At 41.5% G+C, this 14,552-nt stretch overlaps 1 pseudogene; it reads right to left on the minus strand.

Moving 5' to 3' along the window:
• Window positions 1-14,552, minus strand: part of LOC129644199 (antigen WC1.1-like) — a 51,780-nt pseudogene that overhangs the window by 13,577 nt on the left and 23,651 nt on the right.

Here is a 14,552-nt window from a genome sequence, read left to right on the forward strand (position 1 = left end):
GTGACCCAGCTGAGGAAGCAAATACATTATAAGACCAGAGTGAAACTTGTCTCCTTTTCACCTGACTTTGTCCATTTGTGTCTGTCTTTCTAAATATTTCTACCACCATGATGTAGTGGATATGAACTGAGAGGAAGACCAACCTGGACACCTGCAGGGAGAGGGAGCTGACTCCTGCTTCCTGACAAAACATCTAAAAGAGTGTATGAAAGCGATGTGATGTGGACAGTGTGGAGGCAGATGGAATAATGGACCCGCAGATGTCTACATGGAACCCGTGTCTATATTTCCTTATCTGGCAAAGGGGACTTTACATATGTGATTACGGTATGGTGCTTGGGATGCTAAGAATAACCTGAAATATGGCAGATTAACCACCTGAGCACGGTCGAATCACATTCTTAGACTCACTATCCTTTAAAGTGGAATCCTTTTCCTCGTTCTGGTTAGAGGGAGATGTGAATATGGATAATGGTTAGAGAAGTGGAGCATTGCTGGTCTGATGATGAACAGAATGGGATTATGAGTGAAGGAAGGCAGGTGGTTTCTAGAAGCTTGAAAAGACAGGAAACAGATTCTTTCCCAGAGGCTCAGAAGTGATGTGGCCCTCCTGAAACTTTTATCACAATCCAGTGAGATCCCTGCTGGACATCTAGGCTACAGAAGTGTAAGGAAATAAATACGTTGTTTTAAACCATTAACAATGTAGCAATTTGTTATAGAACAAGCAAAAACTAGCACAGTGGCTTTAAGATGTCTCTACTATACGTACCAGAAGGGTGAGCCCTGATTTCAAGAAAAACTGTGACAAAAGACTCTGCCAGGAAACACTACTGAGAAGAAAGGACCAGAATCTCAGCTGCTGCAGGAAGCAGTGAAAGCACCTCGTCTTTACCTCTGTTGGACAGGCTTCATAGAAGGAAGCCTTCTCTGGTCCTTTCAGCATCTCTCCCTCAGGGCTCAGACCCCGGTCCTCCTGGGCCCCGCCCCTCCCCCAAACTGTGGACAGTGTGCAGCACAGACCTGAGCAGATGACCCCGGCGTCCTCCTTGTGTCTGCAGTCATGCCGCCCCCAGCCCCGGGAAGGGCACGTCCACACCTGGGACTCATTTCCAGCACAGTTCAGGTCGTCCAGCCAGATGGGCCCTGATCCTGCCCCAAAGTGAGCAGACCCTGTGGCATTGAGGGCTTCTCCACAGCCCAGCTGCCTGCACACCACGCGGGCATCGTCCAGGTCCCAGCCATCATCACTGATGGTACCCCAGGAGCCCTGGTCAAGGATCTCCACTCTCCCGGCGCAGGGACCGCCCCCGTCCACCAGGCGGAGCGGCCTTCTGTCTGAGGAGAGAGAAATGGGACAATGGGGCGTTGACCTAGGGAATGAGAAGGGTCTTCTGTCCTGTGAGACCCTCACCTGAGCAGTAGGGGGCCCTCTCCTCTAAGGCCGCAGATCCTGCTGGTTCAGACACAAAGTGGTCGCACTGTGGCAGCACCTGGGTCTGGTTTCCTGAAGAAACAGTGATGATTAGAGGGTTGGGAGGGTTAAAGAACAGGAAAGTCAGTTAAACTAAATAATTTTTAGGAGGGGAGGGAAGTTTGGGGGAAAATGGATGCATATATGTGTATGGCCGAGTCCCTGGCTGTTCACCTGAAACCATAACAACGTTGTTAATCGGCTATACCCCAAGACAAAGTAAAACGTTCAAAAGAAAAAAATAAATAATGACCTAGGGATGGAGCTGAGATGAAAGCTGGAACATACTGGTAAAGTTACCATAATCTTCATGTTCCCTTTCTCCATGAAGAGCCCTGGTCCTGACAATGGCACGATTCCGGTTTTAAGCCAAGCTTTGCCCTAAGAATGAGTTAAAAAAGTTGTTCTATTCTTCAATTCAGTTCAGTTCAGTCGCTCAGTCGTGTCCGACTCTTTGCGACCCCATGAATTGCAGCACGCCAGGCCTCCCTGTCCACTACCAACTCCCGGAGTTCACTCAAACTCACGTCCATCGAGTCTGTGATGCCATCCAGCCATCTCATCTTCTGTCGTCCCCTTCTCCTCTTGCCCCCAACCCCTCCCAGCATCAGAGTCTTCTCCAATGAGTCAACTCTTCGCAAGAGGTGGCCAAAGTACTGGAGTTTCAGCTTTAGCATCATTCCTTCCAAAGAACACCCAGGACTGATCTCCTTTAGAATGGATTTGTTGGATCTCCTTGCAGTCTAAGGGACTCTCAAGAGTCTTCTCCAACACCACAGTTCAAAAGCATCAATTCTTTAGCCCTCAGCTTTCTTCACAGTCCAACTCTCACACCCATACATGACTACTGGAAAAACCATAGCCTTGACTAGATGAACCTTTGTTGGCAAAGTAATGTCTCTGCTTTTGAATATGCTATCTAGGTTGGTCATAACCCTCTTTCCAAGGAGTAAGCGTCTTTTAATTTCATGGCTGCAATCACCATCTGCCATGATTTGAAGCCCCCAAAAATAAAGTCTGACACTGTTTCCACTGTTTCCACATCTATTTCCCATGAAGTGATGGGACCAGAGGCCATGATATTAGTTTTCTGAATGTTGAGCTTAATCTACCCCTAAATAGAAGAAGCAAAACAAAAACCTTTCTGAAGGAGTTGTACAATTATTTATCTACAATGTTTGTGATTTTAATAATACTTATATAAAAGAGATCTCATGGAAAACCAGAGCAAAAAGAAACATTTAAAAATTTCCCAGGGTATTTGGCTCTTAAAGTTACCTGACAAAGAATTTATTTTATTTAATTTATTAATTTTTGAGTATAATTGCTTTACAATGTTGTGGTAGCTTCTGCTGTACAGCAAATTTAGTAAGTTATACATATACATGTGGGCCTCCCAGGTGACTCAGTGGTAAAGAATCTGCCTGCCGAACAGGAGACTGGGGTTCCATCCCTGGGTTGGGAAGAGCCTTTGGAGAAAAAAATGGCAATCCACTCCAGTATTCTTGCCTGAGAAATCCTATGGACAAAGGAGCATGGCAGTCCATGAGGTCACAAAAGAGTCAGACACAACTCAGTGACTAAACAACAACAACTCTATCTATCTATCTATCTATTTATATCTATCTATCTATCTATTTGTATGTGTGTGTGTATATATATATATATACACACATATCCCCTCTTTCTTGGATTTACTTCCTATTTAGGTCACCACAGAACACTGAGTAGAGTTCCCTGTGCTATAAAAAAGTTATTATATATCTATTTATGTGTGCATGCATGCTAAGACACTTCAGTAGTGTCTGACTCTGGATTGTAGCCCATCAGACTCCATGTCTATGGGATTCTCCAAGCAATATCTATTTTGTACTTAGTATCAATAGTGTAGGGCTTCTGAGTCTGGTGGCTCAGACAGTAAAGAATCCGCCTGCAATGTGGGAGAACTGGCTTTGATCCTTGGGTTGGAATGTCCCCTGCAGGAGGGCATGGCAACCCACAGTAGTTGTACCAATTTACATACGCATATGTAGGAGGATTCCCTTTTCTGCACATCCTCTCCAGCATTTATTTGTGGATTTTTTTAATGATAGACATTCTAACTGGAGTGAAGTATTACCTGTCTGTAGTTTTGACTTGCATAGCTCTAATAGTTAGTGATGTTGTATTTTTAGCCATCTGTATGTCTGGAAAAAATGTCTATTTAGGCCTTTTTCCTATCTTTTCATTGGATTGTTTGGTTTGTTGATATTGAGTTGTTTATGTATTTTGAAGATTAATCCCTTGTTAATTACTTCATTTGCAAATATTTTCTCCCATTCTGAGAGTTGTCTTTTTGTTCTGTTTATGGTTTCCTTTGATATGTAAAAGCTTTTAAGTTTACTTAGGTCCTATTTTTTTTTATTTTTGTTTTTATTTTCTTTAGAAGGTTGATCAAAAAAGATCTTGTTGCAACTTATGTCAAAGAATGTTCTGCCTATGTTTTCCTCTAAGAGTTTTATAGTCTGACAGAGAATTTAAATAGCCATGATTAAAGGGCACAAAGAATTAATTAACACAATATGTATCTTGGCAGAGAAATGATAACAAAAACAAATGAAAATTCTATAGCTGAAAAAGTTAACAGCTGAAATTAAGAACTAGAGAATGAGTGTATCAGCACATTAGATCAACATAAAGTAGAAATAGTAAAATGGAAAATCAGAGGATAAATATTCCTCTATTCAGAAATGCTGGTCCTATGGTAATTGCCTGGTTAATAATGCTATATAACAAAATTTCCCCCCAAACTTAGTAGTTGAAGGAATTTGTTTTTTTAATTTTGCTCATGATTTCCCGGGTCAGTAATTTGGGAAAGACTCAACTTGGCAGTTCCATCTTGGGGGTTTCTCATGTGGTTGCATTTAGATGTCATCTGGGACTGACATCTCTAAAGGTCTGACTGAACTGTAGTTATGTAAGGAAATTCCCAGAAGTATTTTTTTGTTGTTAGGAGGGAGGGATAAAGGAGCATCAAGTCTGCAACCTAATCCAGAAAGATTTTACATACTCAGGGAAAAACAGGGCAGGAGGGGAACAAATAAGGAGAGGAGGGGAAAGCTAGAGCGAGAGAGAGAGAGAAAAGAAAGAAAGAAGGATTAAAGCAAAATACTAATCTAACATTTGGGGAATCCAGGTAAAGTTCAGAGAGAATTCATTCCTAGAAAACCTTCACTAAAAGAAATACTAATAACATCAAACCCATAAAATGCCTAGGAGAAAATCTAGTTAAAGATGTGCAAAACATCGGAGAGAAATTCAAGACCTAACTGAATGAAAGGATATATTTTGTCAGTGAATCGGGAAACTCATTGTTGTTAAAGTCAGTCATTCTCAAATTTATATACAGATTAAATCTAACCTCAATCAAATTCCCTTGTGCTTTTTTATGTCTGAAACATGACAAGCTGATTCAAAATGTATGTTGCTGTTGTTCAGTCACTTAGTCGTGTCTGACTCTTTGTGACCCCAAGGACTTCAGCACACCAGGCTTCCCTGTCCATCACCAACTCCTGGAGCTTGCTCAAACTCATGTCCTCTGAGTCAGTGATGCCATCCCACCATTTCATCCTCTGTCATCCCCTTCTCCTCCTGCCTTCAGTCTTTCCTAGCATCAGGGTCTTTTCTAGTGAGTCAGCTCTTCGCATCAGGTGGCCAAAGTATTGGAGCTTCAGCTCAAAAATGTATACAAAATACAAAAACCAAGACTGACCAAAGCAGTTGGCAAGAAAAGCAACAACATAACTTCTTTAAATTTAAGTTACCCAGACTTACTACGTGTGCTTAGTCAATCAGTCATGTCCAGCTCTTTGTAACCCAATAGACTATAGCCCACCAGGCTCCTCTGTCCACAGGGATTCTCCAGGCAAGAATACTGGAGTGGGTTGTCATGCCCTTCTCCAGGGGATCTTCCCAACCCAGGGATCAAACTCAGGTCTCCTGCCTTGCAGGCAGATTCTTTACTCTCTGAGACACCAGGGAAGGTTCAAGACTTACTATAAAATTACAATAATTAAGAAAATGTGGTACAGGTGCAAGGAGAGACAAAGGATACAGTGGAACAGAATAGAGAGTATAAAAAATGTATTCAGACATATGTGCCCTTTCACTTACCACAAAGGTGGCACTGCAGTGGGGAATAGTCTTTTCAGAAAAAGATTTTGAGTCAACTGGATACCCATATGAAAAGAGGACACTTGACCCTTATCCTACACAGATGTCAATCCTAGAAGCAATGTACAATTAAATGCAAAAAAAAAAAAAAATAAAAAAAGTAATTACGCTTCTGTGAGATACTCTCAGAGAACATTTTTGTAATTTTGGAGTAGACAAAGTTCATTTAAGAAGAATATAAGGAGTTCTAGGGACTGGATCAATGGACTAGCTCAAAACTGAGACAGAAGTACGTCAAGGCTGTATATTGTCACTCTGCTTGTTTAATTTATATGCAGAGTACATCATGCAAAATGCTGGGGTGGATGAAGCACAAACTGGAGTCAAGATTTCTGGGAGAAATATCAATAACCTCAGATATGCAGATGACACCACCTTTATGGCAGAAACTGAGGAGAAATTAAAGAGCCTCTTTTTTCAATTTATTTTTTAATTTTTTTATTATTTTTTTTTACTTTACAATATTGTATTGGTTTTGCCATACATCATGAAACTGAAAGAGGAGAGTGAAAATGTTGGTTTAAAACTCAACATTCAAAAAACTAATATCATGGCATCTGGTCCCATCATTTTATGGCAAAAAGATGGGGAAACAGGGAGAGGCTTTCTTTTCTTGGGCTCCAAAATCACTGCAGATTATGTCTACAGCCATGAAATTAAAAGATGCTTGCTGCTTGGAAGAAAAGCTATGACCAACCTAGTCAACATATTGAAAAGCAGACCATTACTGACAAAGGCCCATCTAGTCAAAGCTATGATTTTTCCAGTAATCATGTATGGCTGTGAGAGTTGGACCATAAAGAAAGCTGAATGCTGAATAATTGATGCTTTTGAACTGTGGTGCTGGAGAAGACTCTTGACAGTCCCTTGCATGGCAAGGAGGTCCAATCAGTCAATCCTAAAAGGAAATCAGTCCTGAATATTCATTGGAAAAACTGATGCTGAAGCTGAAGCTCCAATGCTTTGGCCACATGAAGGGAAGAAATGACTCATTGGAAAAGACCCTGAAGCTGAGAAAGATTGAAGGCAGGAGGAGAAGGGGACGACAGAGAATCAGATTACTGGATGGTTTCACCGACTCAATGGATATGAGCTTGAGCAAGCTCCAGGAGATGGTGAAGGACAGGAAAGCTTGGCATGCTGCAGTCCATGGGGTTGCAAAGAGTCAGACATGACTGCACAATTGAACTGAACTGACTGACTGAAAGAGCACTACTTGTACAGAAAAAAAGTTGATTAGTCAAACCTAAGATGAGTAACTTGGTTCATTGAAGTACAGCACACCGTTAAGAAAATAAAAATATAAGACCAAGAATTAAACACACAAAAATCATAATAAATACTTTTGCCAAAAGTCATCATCATGGTAATTTGCACCATTGTATTTGTAATAGTCAAGAACTGGAAATAAACTCAAATCTCTGCCATTAGATGAATGGTTCAATGCATGGTCATGTGATCTTTCAAAGGAATACTCTATAATAATAAAAATGAATGAAATGTTGCCATAAACAACATCATGAGTGAATCTCAAACACAGTTTGGAGTCAAAGAAATTAGACACAAAAGAAAACATAGTGTATGAATTTACATAAAGTTCAAAAACTGAGAAAATATTCTACAGCAGTACAAGTCTTAGGTAAGCAGTCTTCCCTGGAGAGGAGGAGGACACAGCTATTGGGAGGCGATAGTGATTCTGTGGTGCTGTGCATGTTCTCTTTGTAGATCTGGGTTGGAGAACATGACCTAGGTATACACTTATTGTTTGTACTTTGTTCTCTATTATTATCCTTAAATAATAATGTTTCATAAAAAATATTCATCTAGGCGTTTCTTTCCCTGACATAGCACTTCTTAGCATTTCTTAGCACTTCTTTCCCCTGAAAAAAAATGAGTGAACAATGAGAATGCTATGGAGCAGGACCTTACAGAGCCTTCTCAGGACAGACCACCCTCATGTCCTCCACCTGCCTCTGTTTGTAGAAAAACCTAGCTAAAGAATAAATTTGATCACAGAAATAAAATAAAATTAAAAAAAAATAAATAAATAAATTAAAAAAAAAGAATAAATTTGATCACAGAAATGAAAAAAAATTAGAAAATAAAAAGGAAAACAGTCAAATGGTACAAAATAATAATAGTTTAGCCCTAAACAAAGTCAAGGACCTTTAGTTCCTTCTTATGGGCTATAGATAACATCCTGAGCCATATCTTTTGAGCTATTTTGCAGATACTTAAATCCCAAACAGGTGGTAGCAATAAATTACATGATGACCAGACTAGTGGGGAGCCAGCTCCTTCTCCAGGGGATTTTCCCAACCCAGGGATCAAACCGAAGACTCTTGCATTGCAGGCAGGTTCTTTATCATCTGAGCCAACAAGGAAGTTCATAATCTTCATCTTACACAATTCCAAGATCTGCCTCAAGGAAATGGGAACAAACCAACACTAGAACTGATGATTAACTGTAATTCAAACAATAAAGGTGACACTGACCAGACCTATTTCAAGATGATTGTCAGAGCTAGCTGTGCTACTCTGCAGGTAAACTGTCCCCTACTTCCACCTATGCACTCCTGATTAGCAAGGAGGAGCTGGTTCTTTGGTACATTAGTCCTCTGTCTCCCCAGAATGGCTGGTATCCTCAATAAAGCTGTCTTTAATTTTACCCCACACTTGTCTCTGTGTTGGATTCTTGAGTAATGAGCAGCTGAAACTCGAGTTCAGTAACAAGATTAAACATTTCACTACAGAATATCTTTCTTTTTAAGCCTGTTTTCCCTTACTCTCTGCTCTGGGGAAATTTCACTCCAGGAGCATCCTAAGTATAGTAGCCCTTCCCTGTCTTACCTGAGCAGATCACAGAGGCCATGTTGCCATGGGAACAGTCAGGAACACCCAGGGCAGTCACAGGGCATTTCCACAGGAAGGACTCAGTCCCTGAGCAGTGAAATCGGGCTTTCCAGAGTTGATCACTTCCTTCTGCTCTGTTCAGGGTGGAGATGGCGACTCCACAGCCGAGCTGACGACAGACAACATTGGCATTGGCCAGACTCCAGGGGGAGGCACAGAGCGCTCTCCATCGTCCAGAAATGTTCATCTCCACCTGCCCCTCACACTGAGAGGAGCCGTTTGTCACGAGCCGGACATCTGTGTACACTGATAGAAACAGACAGGATTTCAGCAAAATCATATTTCTTTTTTAGCTTGAAGTAAGTGTACACAGAGGCTAAATCCTGACGTGCATCTCACCTGAACAGACAACCTGAACAGCTCCACTGTGGTGGCAAATGCCCCCTGGACAGGGCACTCTGGGACAGAACTGGAGCTCAGGCTCCTCCCCCTCACACCTGAACTCTTCAGCCCAGACCCGGGCATTGGACTCTCTGAAGGGCACATGTCCCAGGATAGACACAGCCTTGCCACACCCCAGCTCTGCACAGATGACCTGGGCAGTGCGGAGTGTGAAGTTTCCATCAGACACTGGGGTCCAGGCTTCTCCAGAATGCACTTCTACTCGCCCTGAGCAGGGTCCATCCCCTCCGGCCAGATGCACAAATCCTAAGAGAAACAAAGAACAAAGCCAGTGACTGTTCATGAAACTGGCTTGACAATTGGAAACAACACCTCACAGGCAATGGTGGGAAAGCTTTTTCCAGCAGTGGAATAAGAGGGGATAAGAAGAGAGAATTTGACTGTCATTGTCAAATTGCATTTTCATGAGCAAGTTTCTGAAGAGATATCCAGAAGGATTGCAGGGTCAGTTTGGAATGGCTGAATCCTGAGAATATATATTGGTTAGGAATGTTAATTCTTATCTGGGGGCCCAGAAACTACAGAGGCCCAAAGAAACTGCACAGTGGTAGACATTCAAACTTGAGTGCACAGCCGAACTAAATGAGAGTGAAAAAAGATCATGGGATTCGAGAGGTTAGAGGCCTAAGAGTCAGAGAAGTTTAGAAGGTCATCCTGAAATTTCTGGAGCTAGAATTTTGGGCACGTTTCTCTGAGCCCATATTCAAGTCACTGGGGATGGGAACAGCATGCGGGCTGGATCTGAGTGCAGGCATTAGGTCACAATTAGGTAACCTAATTGTGAAAGAAGTTGTTCACAGATAAGTTTGGAAGTGATGAAAGCTCAGAGAGTCATAGGAGAGGAAGGGAATGATGCTAGCCATCTTTCTTAAAAACCTAGGATGTATGAACACACCTGAGAGAAAGTAAAGTCTCAGTGGGATTATGCAAGACAACTGAGTTAGTTGATTACTTCATCCTAGACATGAGATTCTTAGCAAATGTGAAGGAGTGATGAGAATTTAATGTATTCTAACCCTATCTATATGCCTACTGCATATTCCTTTCCTATTTGGATTTCTTTTTTTTTTTTTTTTTTTTATTTATTTTTTTTTTTTTAATTTTATTTTTAAACTTTACATAACTGTATTAGATTTGCCAAATATCAAAATGAATCCGCCACAGGTTTACATGTGTTCCCCATCCTGAACCCTCCTCCCTCCTCCCTCCCCATTCCATCCCTCTGGGTCGTCCCAGTGCACCAGCCCCAAGCATCCAGTATCGTGCATCGAACCTGGACTGGCAACTCGTTTCATACATGATATTTCACATGTTTCAATGCCATTCTCCCAAATCTTCCTACCCTCTCCCTCTCCCACAGAGTCCAAAAGACTGTTCTATACATCAGTGTCTCTTTTGCTGTCTCATACACAGGGTTATTGTTACCATCTTTCTAAATTCCATATATATGCGTTAGTATACTGTATTGGTGTTTTTCTTTCTGGCTTACTTCACTCTGTATAATAGGCTCCAGTTTCATCCACCTCATTAGAACTGCTTCAAATGTATTCTTTTTAATGGCTGAATAATACTCCATTGGATTTCTGAGATAAGAAGCCAGCAAGCTACGAAAAAGGAGAGTGAGAGGAAGATAGCAGAGAGCAAGCAAGCCATATATATTTTAGAGATTTCTAAATTGCAAAAGCCTCAATAATGATGAAACATAGATTTGGAAACCAAATATTTGTTCAACAAGATTTTAACACCTTTTATCCCCTGGGCTGTTCCCATTTGCCACCTAACACTACTACCCTTTCCAAATTCCCCCAATGCAGAAAAGAAGAAATGATCTTAAGAGCTACAAATAGATGGAAAGGATACTCCAAAAGGGAAGAACTTCTGTAGGGAGTGAGGTGGGGTGAGTGGTAGGTTAAATGGGGAGTGGATGGAGTATGAGAGAGAGACCAAAGAAAAGATTCATGATCATGATTTCGTGCTTCAGGGACCATATTTGGACAGAGAAAAGGTAATCCAATGGGGAAAAAAACCCTGCAAATCATAAAGAACAATTTTTAAAATAATTTGCCTGGTTTCTGAGTGTGCTCATGGTTATGTATGTAATGGTGGAATTTGTCCTGGTAAAGGACTCTGATTGCATAAGTATGTGAACTTTGAAGTCTCAAAAAGAATGATGTAACAGAATAAAAATCTACTATAGAGAGCAGGAGAGGACAAAAAAGACACCACAGAAATTAAAGAATTGAAGGATTAGCTTGACCACTGATATAAGAATGAATGATGAGGGAGAGGATGATCTGCTTGCCTTTTATTATTTATCCACTTCCATCCCCCCAGAGAGGCCCAGGTTAGGACCCCTAGCCTCCTCTGGCTGGGAGTTTGGGTCACAGGCTACACATTCTAATTAAAACATTTTTATTTAACTGGTTGTTTTGTTGCTTAGTCACTCAGTCCTGTCCGACTCTTGGTGACCCCATGGACTGCAGCACTCCAGGCTTCCCTGTCTTCACTATCTCCCTGAGTTTACTCAAACTCATGTCCATTGAGTCAGTGATGCCATCCAATCATCTCATCCTCTGTCATCCCCTTCTTCTCTGGTCTTCAATCTTTCCCAGCCTCAGGGTCTTTTCCAATGAGTCATTTCTTCTTATCATGTGGCCAAAGTATTGGAGCTTCAGCTTCAGCATACATCCTTCCAATGAGTTATTCAGGGTTGATTTCCTTTAGGATGGACTGATTTGATCTCCTTGCTGTCCAAGGGACTCTCCAGAGTCTTCTCCAGCACCACAGTTCAAAAGCATCAATTCTTCAGCACTCAGCCTTCTTTATGATCCATACAAAACTACCATACATAACTACCGGAAAAAAAAAAAAAACAAAAAACATAGCTTTGACTATATGGACATTTGTCACAAAGTAATGTCTCTGCTTTTTAATCTGCTGTCCAGGTTTGTCATAGCTTTTCTTCCAAGGAGCAAGCATCTTTTAATTTCATGGCTGCAGTCACAGTCTGTAGTGATTTTGGAGCCCAAGAAAATAAGTCTGTTGCTGTTTCCATTTTTTCCTCATCTCCTAGCCATTAAGTGCTGGGACTGGATGCCATGATATTCGTTTTTTGAATGCAGAGTTTCAAGCCAGCTTTTTCACTCTTCTCTTCCACTTTCATCAAGAGGCTCTCCTCTATTCCTCTTTACTTTCTGGTATTAGGGTGGCGTCATCTGCATATATGAGGTTATTGATATTGTTATATTAATTCTATGGGATTAAAAATTTAGAAAGAACAAGAAAAAAGTATTTCTTGTATTCTGTTTTATATACCCTGATACATGTGAAATATTCAAATATATGCTGAATACTCAATAAAGTCTTATACATATCAGGATAGAGACTTCTGAGATATAGTATATCCTTTTCATTTTCTACTTGATTTTAAAATTTACATGGAAGAATAAGTGTGTGATAATTCCAAGAAAATTATTAAATAGAAGGCCAAAGTGAGTAAAGATATTAAATATAGTAAAGACATATCCTTGTCTGGCCTCTTGCTGTGTACACATCCTGTGTCCTTAGACACACGTAGCATCCTTCACACCACACCTGGCCCCTCAGTGCTGCTCAGAGAACCTCACGGTTACCTTCATCAGCTCCCATTGCCATTCGCCTTCCTCCCAGCTACTATAAAACCTTTTCCACCTTCTTCAAAAATTATGTTTGTCCACTTACCCCAAATAAGCCCCCAAATGCAATTCTCTTATATTATTGAGGCCATCAGATATGAACTTTATAATCTCTTAACATAAAACACAGAAATTCAAGTTTTATTACCTCCACCTTTGACTTGTCAGTGCATGGCTAAGTGTTCCTCCAAAGTTTGCATTTACACAGATGTTGTACAGGAAAAATTGGAGAGAGAGACTTTTCTAGTAACAATGGAAGAATATATGACTCAGAGCATTTCATCAATAATTCTCTACCATCAAAGAACTATAAACATTTATGTCTAAATTTGCAAAGGAAACTTGAAATCTGGCACAAATCCATAAGAATCTCTGATCTGTTAAATGATGATCCTTGTAGGGATACCCTCTATACATGTAAATAATATCCTCCTGTAGTAGGAGTAGCCTCGACTCATACTAACCTAGTGCAAAATAATGTCTCACACTGTTTGTATAGAAACAACTCCACCCAGGAAAGTACATCCTCATTGTTTGTCCCTCCCTCTCATAGCCTTCCTGTGCAAAGGGAGTGTGTATGTGGCTGTTAGCAAATGTTTCACTTTTACAAAAAGTGAATTATGAAAAAATTATGAGGATTTATTTTAACTGGGAGAATAAATAAAGCTATTTTAGTGTCAGGTAAGACCACTGGAGAAGAAAAGAATAGCAGAGACTTGTAAGAGGAAAGTATATGAAGCTCATTGCTCACAGCTACAGGGCACTCACGGAGGAAGGGTAGTTGTCTCAGCCCTCTCTAGCCCACCCATCCCCTATTGTCCCTCTGATCAGACACCAGCTTTCTTGGAACTTTCCATTCTCTCAGCTTGTGGGCAATGAACTGACCATACCTGAGCAGATGACTCCTGCATCCCGGCTATGATCGCAGTGGTGCTTCCCCCAGCCCCGGGAAGGGCACCTCCACACGTGGGACTCCTTTCCTGTGCACCTCACGTTGTCCAGCCAAATGGGCCCTGATCCCGCCCCAAACGAAGAAGAGACAGTGGCATCGAGGGCTTTTCCACAGCCCAGCTGTCTGCACACCACACGGGCATCGTCCAGGTCCCAGCTGAAATCACAGATGGTGCCCCAGGAGCCCTGGTTAAGGATCTCCACTCTCCCGGCGCAGTGACCGCCCCCGTCCACCAGGTGGAGCTGTCTGCTGTCTGAGGAGAGAGAAATAGGACATGGGGCGTTGACCTGGAGAACGAGAAGGGTCTTCTGTCCTGTGGGACCCTCACCTGAGCAGTAGGAGGCGCTCTCCTCTGAGGCTGCAGATCCTGCTGGTTCTGATATAGAGTCTTTGCACTCGTGCAGAAGGCAATGGCAACCCACTCCAGTACTCTTGCCTGGACAATCCCATGGACAGAGGAGCCTGGTAGGCTGCAGTCCATGGGGTCACTAAGAGTCGGATACGACTGAAGCGACTTAGCAGCAGCAACAGCAGCATTGCACTGGGGCAGCAGCTGGGTCTGGTTTCTTATAGCAGTGGCAAGAGAATTAATAAGATTGAAAAGTAGGAGGAAAGGTTAAAAAAATAAAGTAGGTAAAGAAAGGTTAAATAATGTCTATCAGTGCTGCACTTTAAGTAAATAATGAAGTAGAGAATTAAACCTAAAATTTTCCACTTCCAGGGAGAATGGAGTTCACAGCAGGCCAATGTGTCTTGCTGGGTCTTTCTGGATACAACTTTAAAAGCTGGAAACTATTTTTTAAGAAACAGTAAATGTATTCGACATTTGTTAACACAACATGGACTAAATATGCTAAAATTCTAAAGAGTGGAGATTATTTCAATGTTAGTCCTGGATCTATAGCTTCTTTTTCTCTGTGGGAAT

Source organism: Bubalus kerabau, chromosome 1, assembly GCF_029407905.1.
Source record: "Bubalus kerabau isolate K-KA32 ecotype Philippines breed swamp buffalo chromosome 1, PCC_UOA_SB_1v2, whole genome shotgun sequence".
Lineage (NCBI taxonomy): Eukaryota > Metazoa > Chordata > Mammalia > Artiodactyla > Bovidae > Bubalus > Bubalus kerabau.